This window comes from Chiloscyllium punctatum, chromosome 28 (genome assembly GCF_047496795.1).
Source record: "Chiloscyllium punctatum isolate Juve2018m chromosome 28, sChiPun1.3, whole genome shotgun sequence".
In the NCBI taxonomy this organism is placed as follows: domain Eukaryota; kingdom Metazoa; phylum Chordata; class Chondrichthyes; order Orectolobiformes; family Hemiscylliidae; genus Chiloscyllium; species Chiloscyllium punctatum.
In genome coordinates this window covers 11,137,983-11,148,482 of record NC_092766.1, presented here as the reverse complement: position 1 = coordinate 11,148,482, position 10,500 = coordinate 11,137,983, and positions in this window count along the sequence as shown.

Below are 10,500 nucleotides of genomic sequence, written 5' to 3'. Positions count from 1 at the left end.
TTACAGCGGGATATAGATAAGTTGCAGAGCTGGGCAGAAAGGTGGCAAATGGAGTTCAATGTAGCAAAGTGTGAAGTCATTCACTTTGGTAGGAGTAACAAGAAGATGGATTACTGGGCTAATGGTAGGTTACTTGGCAGTGTGGATGAGCAGAGGGATCTTAGTGTCCATGTACACAGATCTCTGAAAGTTGCCACCCAGGTAAATAGTGCTGTGAAGAAGGTATATGGCGTACTGGGCTTTATTGGTAGAGGAATTGAGTTCCGGAGTCCTGAGGTCACATTGCAGTTGTATAAGACTCTGGTGCGGCCTTATCTGGAGTATTGTGTACAGTTTTGGTCGCCATACTATAGGAAGGATGTGGAGGCACTGAAACGGGTGCAGAGGAGGTTTACCAGGATATTGCCTGGTATGGTAGGAAGATCGTATGAGGAAAGGCTGAGGCACTTGGGGCTGTTCTCATTGGAGAAAAGAAGGTTTAGGGGAGATTTGATAGAGGTGTACAAGATGATTAGGGGTTTAGATAGGGTTGACAGTGAGAACCTTTTTCCGCGTATGGAGTCAGCTGTTACTAGGGGACACAGCTTTAAATTAAGGGGAGGTTGGTATAGGATAGATGTTAGGGGTAGTTTCTTTACTCAGCGGGTTGTGAGTTCATGGAATGCCCTGCCAGTAGCAGTGGTGGACTCTCCCTCTTTATGGGCATTTAAGTGGGCATTGGATAAGCATATGGAGGTTATTGGGCTAGTGTAGGTTAGGTAGGCTTCGGTCGCCGCAACATCGAGGGCCGAAGGGCCTGTACTGTGCTGTATTTTTCTATGTTCTATGTAAACGCCATCACTGCATTTGCCTTCCTAACGACTGACTCAAATTGCAGGTTTACCTTGAGAGAATCCTGGACAAGAACTCCCAAGGTCTCTTTGCACTTCAGATTTCTGAGCTTTCCCCCCCCCCCCCGTTTACAAAATAGTCCTTGTCTCTAGTCTTCTGACCAAAATGCATGGCCTCACACTTGCCCACGTTGTCGTCTATCTGCCACTTCTTGACCCTCTCTGCCAACTGTTCAAACCCTTCCACCTCCTCAATGCTACCTGTCCCTCTACCTACCTTTGTATCGTCTGTGAACAAATCAGAATGCCCTCAGTACCTCCATCTCGATCGTTAATGTACACAGTGAAAAGTTGTGGTCCGAACGCAGAGCCTGGCAGAATACTGCTCGTCCCTGGCTGCCAATCCTTTTATGCCCAGTCTCTGCTCTCTGCCAGTCACCTAAGCTTCTATCCACGCTAACACCTTCCCTCTGACACCATGGGCCCTTACCTAACTCAGTAGCCCACAGTGCAGTACCTTGTCAAAGGGCCTCCCTGGTGTCTCGGTAGATAACACCCATTGAGGTAAAAACAATGACTGCAGATGCTGGAAACCAGATTCGGGATTCGTGGGGCTGGAAGAGCACAGCAGTTCAGGCAGCATCCGAGGAGCTTCGAAATCGACGTTTCGGGCAAAAGCCCTTCATCTTGATCAGATAACACTCATTGGCTGTCCTTGGTCCAACCTGCTCAGTGCTTCCACCAAACACATCCTCCACCTTCCCCCCACCCCCCACCCCACCCCAGTCACAGCACGGTGTACCATCTACAAGACCCACTGCAGTGAGGATCCTTCGACAGCACCTTCCCCAAACCCCATCACCTCTACCCCCTGGTGGAGGGGGGGCGGGGGGTAGGGGTGAGGGGCAACATGTACACGGGGAACACCAGCCCCCTGCAAGACCCCTCCAGGTCCCACCATACACCATCCCGACTTGGAAATATACCGACCGTTCCTTCAGGGGGTCAGAATCCTGGTACTCCCTCCCTAACGGGGCACTGTGTCCCGACACCACACAGAGGAGGGGGACTGGAGCGATTCAAGATGGTGGCTGACCGGAGCTTCACAAGAGGGCAGTTGGAGGAGGGGAATAAATGATGAGTTCCACTCGGTGACATACATGTCACTCTCTGACAGTGTGGCACTGACCCTCCAATAGTGCAGCACTCCCTCAGCACTGACCCTCTGACAGCGCCCACTCCCTCAGCACTGACCCTCCGACAGTGCCCACTCCCTCAGCACTGACCCTCCAATAGTGCCCACTCCCTCAGCACTGACCCTCTGACAGCGCCCACTCCCTCAGCACTGACCCTCTGACAGCGCCCACTCCCTCAGCACTGACCCTCCGACAGCGCCCACTCCCTCAGCACTGACCCTCCGACAGCGCCCACTCGCTCAGCACTGACCCTCCGACAGTGACCGCTCTCTAAGAGGGTGAGTATTGATAGTGTGAGCACTGTCAGAGGGTGAATATTAATAATGTGGGCACTGTCAGAAGGTGAGTGTTGAGGGAGTGGGCACTGTCAGAAGGTGAGTGTTGAAGGAGTGGGCACTGTCAGAGGGTGAGCATTTAGAGTGTGGGCACTGTGAGAGGGTGAATGTTGAGAGTGTGGGCACTATCAGCGGGTGAGTGTTGAGAGTGTGGGCACTGTCAGAGGGTGAGTGTTGAGAGTGTGGGCACTGTCAGAGGGTGAGTGTTGAGAGTGTGGGCACTGTCAGAGGGTGAGTGTTGAGGGAGTGGGCACTGTCAGAGGGTGAGTGTTGAGAGTGTGGGCACTGTCAGCGGGTGAGTGTTGCGGGAGGGGGCACTGTCAGAGGGTGAGTGTTGAGAGTGTGGGCACTGTCAGAGGGTGAGTGTTGAGAGTGTGGGCACTGTCAGAGGGTGAGTGTTGAGGGAGTGGGCACTGTCAGAGGGTGAGTGTTGAGAGTGTGGGCACTGTCAGAGGGTGAGTGTTGAGGGAGTGGGCACTGTCAGAGGGTGAGTGTTGAGGGAGTGGGCACTGTCAGAGGGTGAGTGTTGAGGGAGGGGGCACTGTCAGAGGGTGAGTGTTGAGAGTGTGGGCACTGTCAGAGGGTGAGCGTTGAGAGTGTGGGCACTGTCAGTGGGTGAGTGTTGAGGGAGTGTGGGCACTATCAGAGGGTGAGTGTTGAGAGTGTGGGCACTGTCAGAGGGTGAGCGTTGAGAGTGTGGGCACTGTCAGAGGGTGAGTGTTGAGAGTGTGGGCACTATCAGAGGGTGAGTGTTCAGAGTGTGGGCACTGTCAGAGGGTGAGCGTTGAGAGTGTAGGCATTGTCGGAGGGTGAGTGTTGAGAGTGTGGGCACTATCAGAGGGTGAGTGTTGAGAGTGTGGGCAATGTCAGAGGGTGAATATTAATAATGTGGGCACTGTCAGAAGGTGAGTGTTGAGGGAGAGGGCACTGTCAGAGGGTGAGTGTTGAGGGAGTGGGCACTGTCAGAGGGTGAGTGTTGAGAGTGTGGGCACTATCAGCGGGTGAGTGTTGAGAGTGTGGGCACTGTCAGAGGGTGAGTGTTGAGAGTGTGGGCACTGTCAGAGGGTGAGTGTTGAGAGTGTGGGCACTGTCAGAGGGTGAGTGTTGAGAGTGTGGGCACTGTCAGAGGGTGAGTGTTGAGAGTGTGGGCACTGTCAGTGGGTGAGTGTTGAGAGTGTGGGCACTATCAGAGGGTGAGTGTTGAGAGTGTGGGCACTATCAGAGGGTGAGTGTTGAGGGAGTGGGCACTTTCAGAGGGTGAGTGTTGAGAGTGTGGGCACTGTCAGTGGGTGAGTGTTGAGAGTGTGGGCACTATCAGTGGGTGAGTGTTGAGAGTGTGGGCACTATCAGAGGGTGAGTGTTGAGAGTGTGGGCACTATCAGAGGGTGAGTGTTGAGGGAGTGGGCACTTTCAGAGGGTGAGTGTTGAGAGTGTGGGCACTGTCAGTGGGTGAGTGTTGAGAGTGTGGGCACTATCAGTGGGTGAGTGTTGAGAGTGTGGGCACTATCAGAGGGTGAGTGTTGAGAGTGTGGGCACTTTCAGAGGGTGAGTGTTGAGAGTGTGGGCACTGTCAGAGGGTGAGTGTTGAGAGTGTGGGCACTGTCAGTGGGTGAGTGTTGAGAGTGTGGGCACTATCAGAGGGTGAGTGTTGAGAGTGTGGGCACTATCAGAGGGTGAGTGTTGAGGGAGTGGGCACTGTCAGAGGGTGAGTGTTGAGGGAGTGCCACACTGTCAGTGGGTGAGTGTTGAGGGAGTGCCACAATGTTGATCATGTTGAGATAGACCTGGTCAGGAGAGAGGCTCAGTGTTCCTGTGAAATCTGTCCTTTTGCTGTTTCTGTCTCTGGATATGCTGCGCTCGAACCTTCTAATCACAGTTTTCTGCTTCTTTCGTTCCTCTCTAGTGTTTGTACATCTCCGTTTGCCTCTCCCAGTCTCAGTCCCTCTCCCTGCCATCACCCCCACTCTCCCCCCTGCATACCTCAGGTTCCATCGTACTTCCTCAGTCACTGCCTCTCTTTCTTCACCACTCACACATTTGAAAGATTAAAGGAAGTTTATTTCAGAGAAGAGGAACTAGGTGATCTCCCAAAGGCCAGGTTACCGAGAGCGATAAGTTTGATCTTATCTCTGAGGCAACATGTTTTGATGACTGTGCAGATGATCCGAGGTTGATCGCAGAAATGTGTACAAGTCCCGGCGATGAGTTCAGGAGCTGCGAGAGCCCAGCCTCCCCCTCTCCCCGATTACCCCGGGAATGCAAACACGCTCTGAGTCATGGACGTGACCTCCGCACGGCTGACTAACGTTGGCCGTGAATCCTGTCATGGTGATTGGTTGATCATATGAACCAGTCGGTTCCTTCGGTTGTTGGTAACAGGCCCCACTCAGACAGTTTGCAAAATTCCCCACAGAAACCCCTCTAGTCACAGAGGTGATCCAGTGAATGGACACCACTTGCTGAACAATCCTGAGGATGACAATGACTATCACTGGCAAACAGTTTTCGACAGGCCTGCCCCTAAAGTGCCCCCTTTATACTGGCATGAAGTAATGGGCATTCACAGTCACCTGGCACTGAAACAGACCCTTCTGTCCAAATTGTCCATACTCACCAGGTCTCCGAAATTAATCCCGTCCCATTTGCCAGCACTTGGCCCATATCCCCCCAAACCCTTCCTATTCATGTCCCCACCCACCTTTTAAATGCTGTCATTGTACCAGCCTCCACCACTTCCTCTGGCAGCTCATTCCACGCACATACCACCTTCTGTGTGAAAAAGTTGCCCCTTAGGTCCCTTTTCCCTCTCACCCTAAACCTATGCCCCTCTAGTTCTGGACTCCCCCACCCCAGGGAAAAGACCTTGCCCTATTTACCCTATCCATGCCCCTCATGATTTTATAAACCTTTATAAGGTCACCCCTCAGCCTCCGACGCTCCAGGGAAAACAGCCCCAGCCTGTTCAGCCTCTCCCTGTAGCTCAAACCCCCCAACATCCTTGTAAATCTTTTCTGAACCCTTTCAGGTTTAACAGCAGGGAGACGAGAACTGAATGCAGCATTCCAAAACTGGCCTCGTGATTTTAATTTCCCCTCATTTGATTGGGGTTCGCTGAGTGTCAGGAGTTTAGACTCATGAAGGAAGAAAATTCCATCCGAGGAACAGGCCCTTTGGCCTTCCAAGCCAGTGCTGACCCAGATCCTCGATCTAAACCTGTCGCCTATTTTCGAAGGGTCTGGATCCCTCTGTCCCCCCACCAATTCATGGACATGTCTGGATACATCTTCAATGATGCTGTCGTTCCCTACCTGGGAATGACATAGTGCCCAGGGATGTGCAGGTTAGGGTGGATTGGCCATGCTAAATTGTCCCATAGTGCCCAGGGATGTGTAGGTTAGGGTGGATTGGCTATGGGAAATTGTCCCATAGTGCCCAGGGATGTGCAGGTTAGGGTGGATTGGCCATGCTAAATTGTCCCATAGTGCCCAGGGATGTACAGGTTAGGGTGGATTGGCCATGCTAAATTGTCCCATTGTGCCCAGGGATGTGCAGGTTAGTGTGGATTGGCCATGCTAAATTGTCCCAAAGTGCCCAGGGATGTGCAGGTTAGGGTGGATTGGCCGTGCTAAATTGTCTCATAGTGTCCAGGGATGTGCAGGTTAGGGTGGATTGGCCATGCTAAATTGTCCCATAGTGCCCCAGGGATGTGCAGTTTAGGGTGGATTGGCCATGCTAAATTGTCCCGGAGTGCCCAGGGATGTGCGGATTAGGGTGGATTGGCCATGCTAAATTGTCCCATAGTGCCCAGGGATGTGCAGGTTAGGGTGGATTGGCCATGCTAAATTGTCCCATAGCATCCAGGGATGAGCAGGTTAGATTAGATTCCCTCCAGTGTGGAAACAGGCCCTTCGGCCCAACAAGTCCACACCGACCCTCCAAAAAGTAACCCACCCAGACCCATTTCCCTCTGACTAATGCACCTAACACTACGGGGCAATGTAGCACAGCCAATTTACCTAACTCGCACATCTTTGGATTGGCCATGCTAAATTGTCCATAACATCTAGGAATGTATGGGCTAGGTGCATTCGTCAGGGGTAAATGAAGGATAATTGGGCAGGGGAGTGGGTCTGGGTGGGTGACTCTTTGGAGGGGTCAGTGTGTACCTGTTGGGCCGAAGGGCCTGTTTCCACACTGTAGGGATTCAATGATTCTCTGTGTCTGATCGTACCGAGCACTGTCCCTAATGCCTTCCTAATGCTCACACTCTCACACAGTCAGAGAGCTGTCCAGCACGGATACAGACCCTTCGGTCCAACCCGTCCATGCTGACCAGATATCCCCAACCTAATCTTGTCCCATTTGCCAGCACCCGGCCCATATCCCTCCAAACCCTTCCTATTCATGTCCCCATCCAGATGCCTTTTAAATGCTGTCATTGTACCAGCCTCCACCACTTCCTCTGGCAGCTCATTCCATACACGTACCACCCTCTGTGTGAAAAAGTTGCCCCTCAGGTCCCTTTCCCCTCTCCCCCTAAACCTATGCCCCTCTAGTTCTGGACTCCCCCACCCCAGGGGAAAAGACTTTGCCCTATTTATCCTATCCATGCCCCTCATGATTTTATAAACCTCTATAAGGTCACCCCTCAGCCTCCGACGCTCCAGGGAAAACAGCCCCAGCCTGTTCAGCCTCTCCCCGCAGCTCAAACCCTCCAAACTTTCATCAATGTAAAGAGTTTGGGGGTGTTCTTAAGAGGGAAATCAGGAAGGCAAAGGGGAGATATGTGATAGTCTTGGCAGTTAAGATAATCCAAAGAGATTCCACTGTTACATTAAGAGCAAGAGGATAACGAGAGAGTATTGGGTCTCTTTGAGATTGTCCAATTACAAATAGAGGCCACCCGCACAGATCTTATAAAATTGACAAACACTGGTTTATTCCTCATGAAATCACAGGGAAGAGAAACTGACCGGAATGATACAAAACGGACACTTTGCACATTTATGGTTATGGATTCCACTCCCTAAACTTCAGACACAGACAGCTCTTCTCGGGCTTCATGTAAGATCATGTTAACTCCAAGACAATGCAGTTTCCATTACAGTTAATAGGAAACAATTGCTTGTCCAGCAGTATTCATCAGTTCACAATTGTAACAGGAGGCTGGAGGTTCGACTCAAGATGAGAGTGGTGCTGGAAAAGTGCAGCAGGTCAGGCAGCATCCGACGTTTCGGCCATTCCTGACGAAGGGTTTACGCCCGAAACGTCGATTCTCTTCGGATGATGCTGCCTGACCTGCTGAGCTTTTCCAGCACCGCACTCTCGTGTGTGCCATCTTGTCAGGTATCGTGGTGCCACCTCGTCTGCACAGGCTTTGTGAGGATTGACTACCCGGGGAATCCCCTCGGGGCTTCAGAAGCGGGCGACACTGTTGTCAATTCGGAAAACCAATTCGCAGCTCGTCTCGATGGTGCCTCCCTTCAGTCTCGAAGGGGGGAGTCTGGTGAGGAAATGTCGCGTTCCGCTGATTTTTTCCTGAGCTGTGTGCGGTCAAGTTGAGGTGCCAAGGGCATTATGGGTAGGCCGTGTTTGCCTCAAGACAGACAAAATGGCGGTCCGGCAGAGTGGCTTGTCCTTCTCCCACAAAGATCAAAGCGGTCATCTTTGTGTTGAACCTCAGGAGATGGGAGAGACATTAAATGAATATTTTGCATCTTTTTCTTACTGTGGAGAAAGAAATAGAGGCTAGAGAACTCAGGGGAAATAAATACGGAAGTTTTTAAAACAGTTCACGTTTCCGGTTCTAAACTGGGGCACGAGGAATGCTGATGGTATAAGACAGGAGGGGGGTTGATTGGAGGAATTTGTTTGCAGGCAAAGGGACGTCCGGCAAGTGGGAGGCCTTTAAAAGTGAGATGGCTGGAGTTCAAGGCCTATATGTTCCTGTGAGGGTGAACGGCGGGAATTGGGGACCCCGGATAACAGGAGATATTGAGGCTTTGACGAGAGAATGGAGGCGCGGCTCAGGTACAGGCGGCTGGGGATCAAGGGAATCCCGGGAGGATTGACGGGAATGCAGGGGTTTACTGAAGAAGGAAATCAGGAGGGCGGAAAGAGGGATAGACTTGGCTGAGGAGATTGAGGTGAATCCAAAGAGGTTCTTAAAGTATATTAATGAAGAAAGGATAACGAGAGAGAGAGAGAATAGAACTCCTCAAGTGACCAAAGTGGACGTATGTGTAGAATCTCAGGAGCTGGGCAATGAATATTTCTCCTCTGTGTTTACAATGGACAAAGACATAATGACTTGGGAACTTGGGGGAGTGAGTGGTGCTATCTTGGGGACAGTCCATATCACTGTAGAGGAGGTGTTGGAGGTATTAGAATGTATAAAGGTGAATAAATCCCCTGATCCTGCCCAGATATATCCAAGAACGTCGCAAAACGCGACAGAAGAAATTGTGCGGGGGGGCCCTGGCCGATATTTTTGCGTCAGCGTTAGTCCTGGGTGAGGATCCAGACGCCTGGATGGTTTGCCCCTGTTCAAGAAGGATTGTAGAGAAAAGCCTGGGAATTATAGACCAGGAAGTCTAACCTCTGGGGTGGGGAAGTTACTTGAGAAGGAAATGAGGGAGAAGATAGAGTGTGCATGTATTTGGAAAGACAGGATTTGGTTAGTCAGCAAGGCTTTGTGTGTGGGAGGTCATGCCTCACAAATTCTTTAGAGATCTTTGATGAAGTGACCAGGAAGGTTGACAAGGGCAGGGTGGTAGATGTAGCCTATTTGGATTTCAGTAAGGCCTTTGATCAGGTTCCACATGGTAGACTGATCTGGAAGGTTAGATCGCATGGAATCCAAGGGGAGCTGGCAAATTGGATATACCATTGGCTTGATGGCAGGAAGCAGAGGGTCATAGTGGGAGGATGCTGATCGGACTGGAGGCCTGTGACTAGTGGAGTGTCTCAGGGGTCAGTGCTAGGCCCGTTGCTGACTAGGCCTCAGGCTGACCTATTGCTGTGTGTTATCGGTATCAATGATTTGGATGAGAATGTCCAAGGTATGATTAGTCAGTTTGCTGATGAGACTAAAATAGACAGTATCGTGGATAGTGAGGAAGGTTCTCAGAGATTGCATCAGGACCCTGACCAGCTGGGGAAGTGGGCCAAGAAATGGCAAATGGAGTTTAATATCGATACGTGTGAGGCCTTGTATTTTGGAAAGTCAAATCCAGGTAGGAGTTTCATGGTGAATGGTAGGGTGTTAAGGAGTGTAGTGGAACAGAGGGAGCTTGGGGTTCGGGTGCAGGGTTTTCTGAAAGTGGAGTCCCAGGTAGACAGAGGAAGGCTTTTGGTCCACTGGCCTTCATCAGTCAGGACACTGAGTGTAGAAGTTAGTAAGATATGTCGCAGTTGGACAGGACGTTGGTGAGGCCAGACTTGGAGTATGGTGTTCAGTGTTGGTCACTTTGCTATAGGAAGGGTGTTATTAAACTGGAAAGCGTGTGGAAGAAATTTACAAGGATGTTGCCTGGTCTGAACTTTAGGGAGAAGTTGGACAAGCCAGGACTATTTTCTTAAGCACAGGAGACCGAGGGGGGGACTGGATAGAAGTGGGTAAGATCATGAGGGGCATGGATAGGGTGAATGCACTCAGTCTCTTTCCCAGGGTTGGGGAATCGAGGACGAGAGGGCATCAGTTTAAGGTGAGAGGGGTAAGAATAAAAGGGAACCTGAGGGGCAACGTTTTTTTACCCAGAGTGTGGAATGAGCTGCCAGTGGAAGTGGTGGAGGTGGGTACATTAACGACAATGAAAGGGCAGTTGGACAAATACATGGATAGGAAAGGTTTAGAAGGATATGGGCCAAGCGCAGGGAAGTGGGGTTAGTGCAGACGGCCATTTTGAATTGAATGCAAATTGAATTGATTGTCCTGTGTACTGAGACATAGTGAAAAGCTTTGTCTTGTGAGCAATACAGGCCGATCACAGAGTTAAGTTGCGTAGATAAGTAAATAATAGGTAAACAGCAGCAAAAACAAAAACACAGGGACAGGTGAATGCTAAGAGTTTGTGAGTCCATTCCGTATTCTAACAACAGGAGGGTAGAAACTGTTTTGAAACCAGCTGGTGCCTGTGT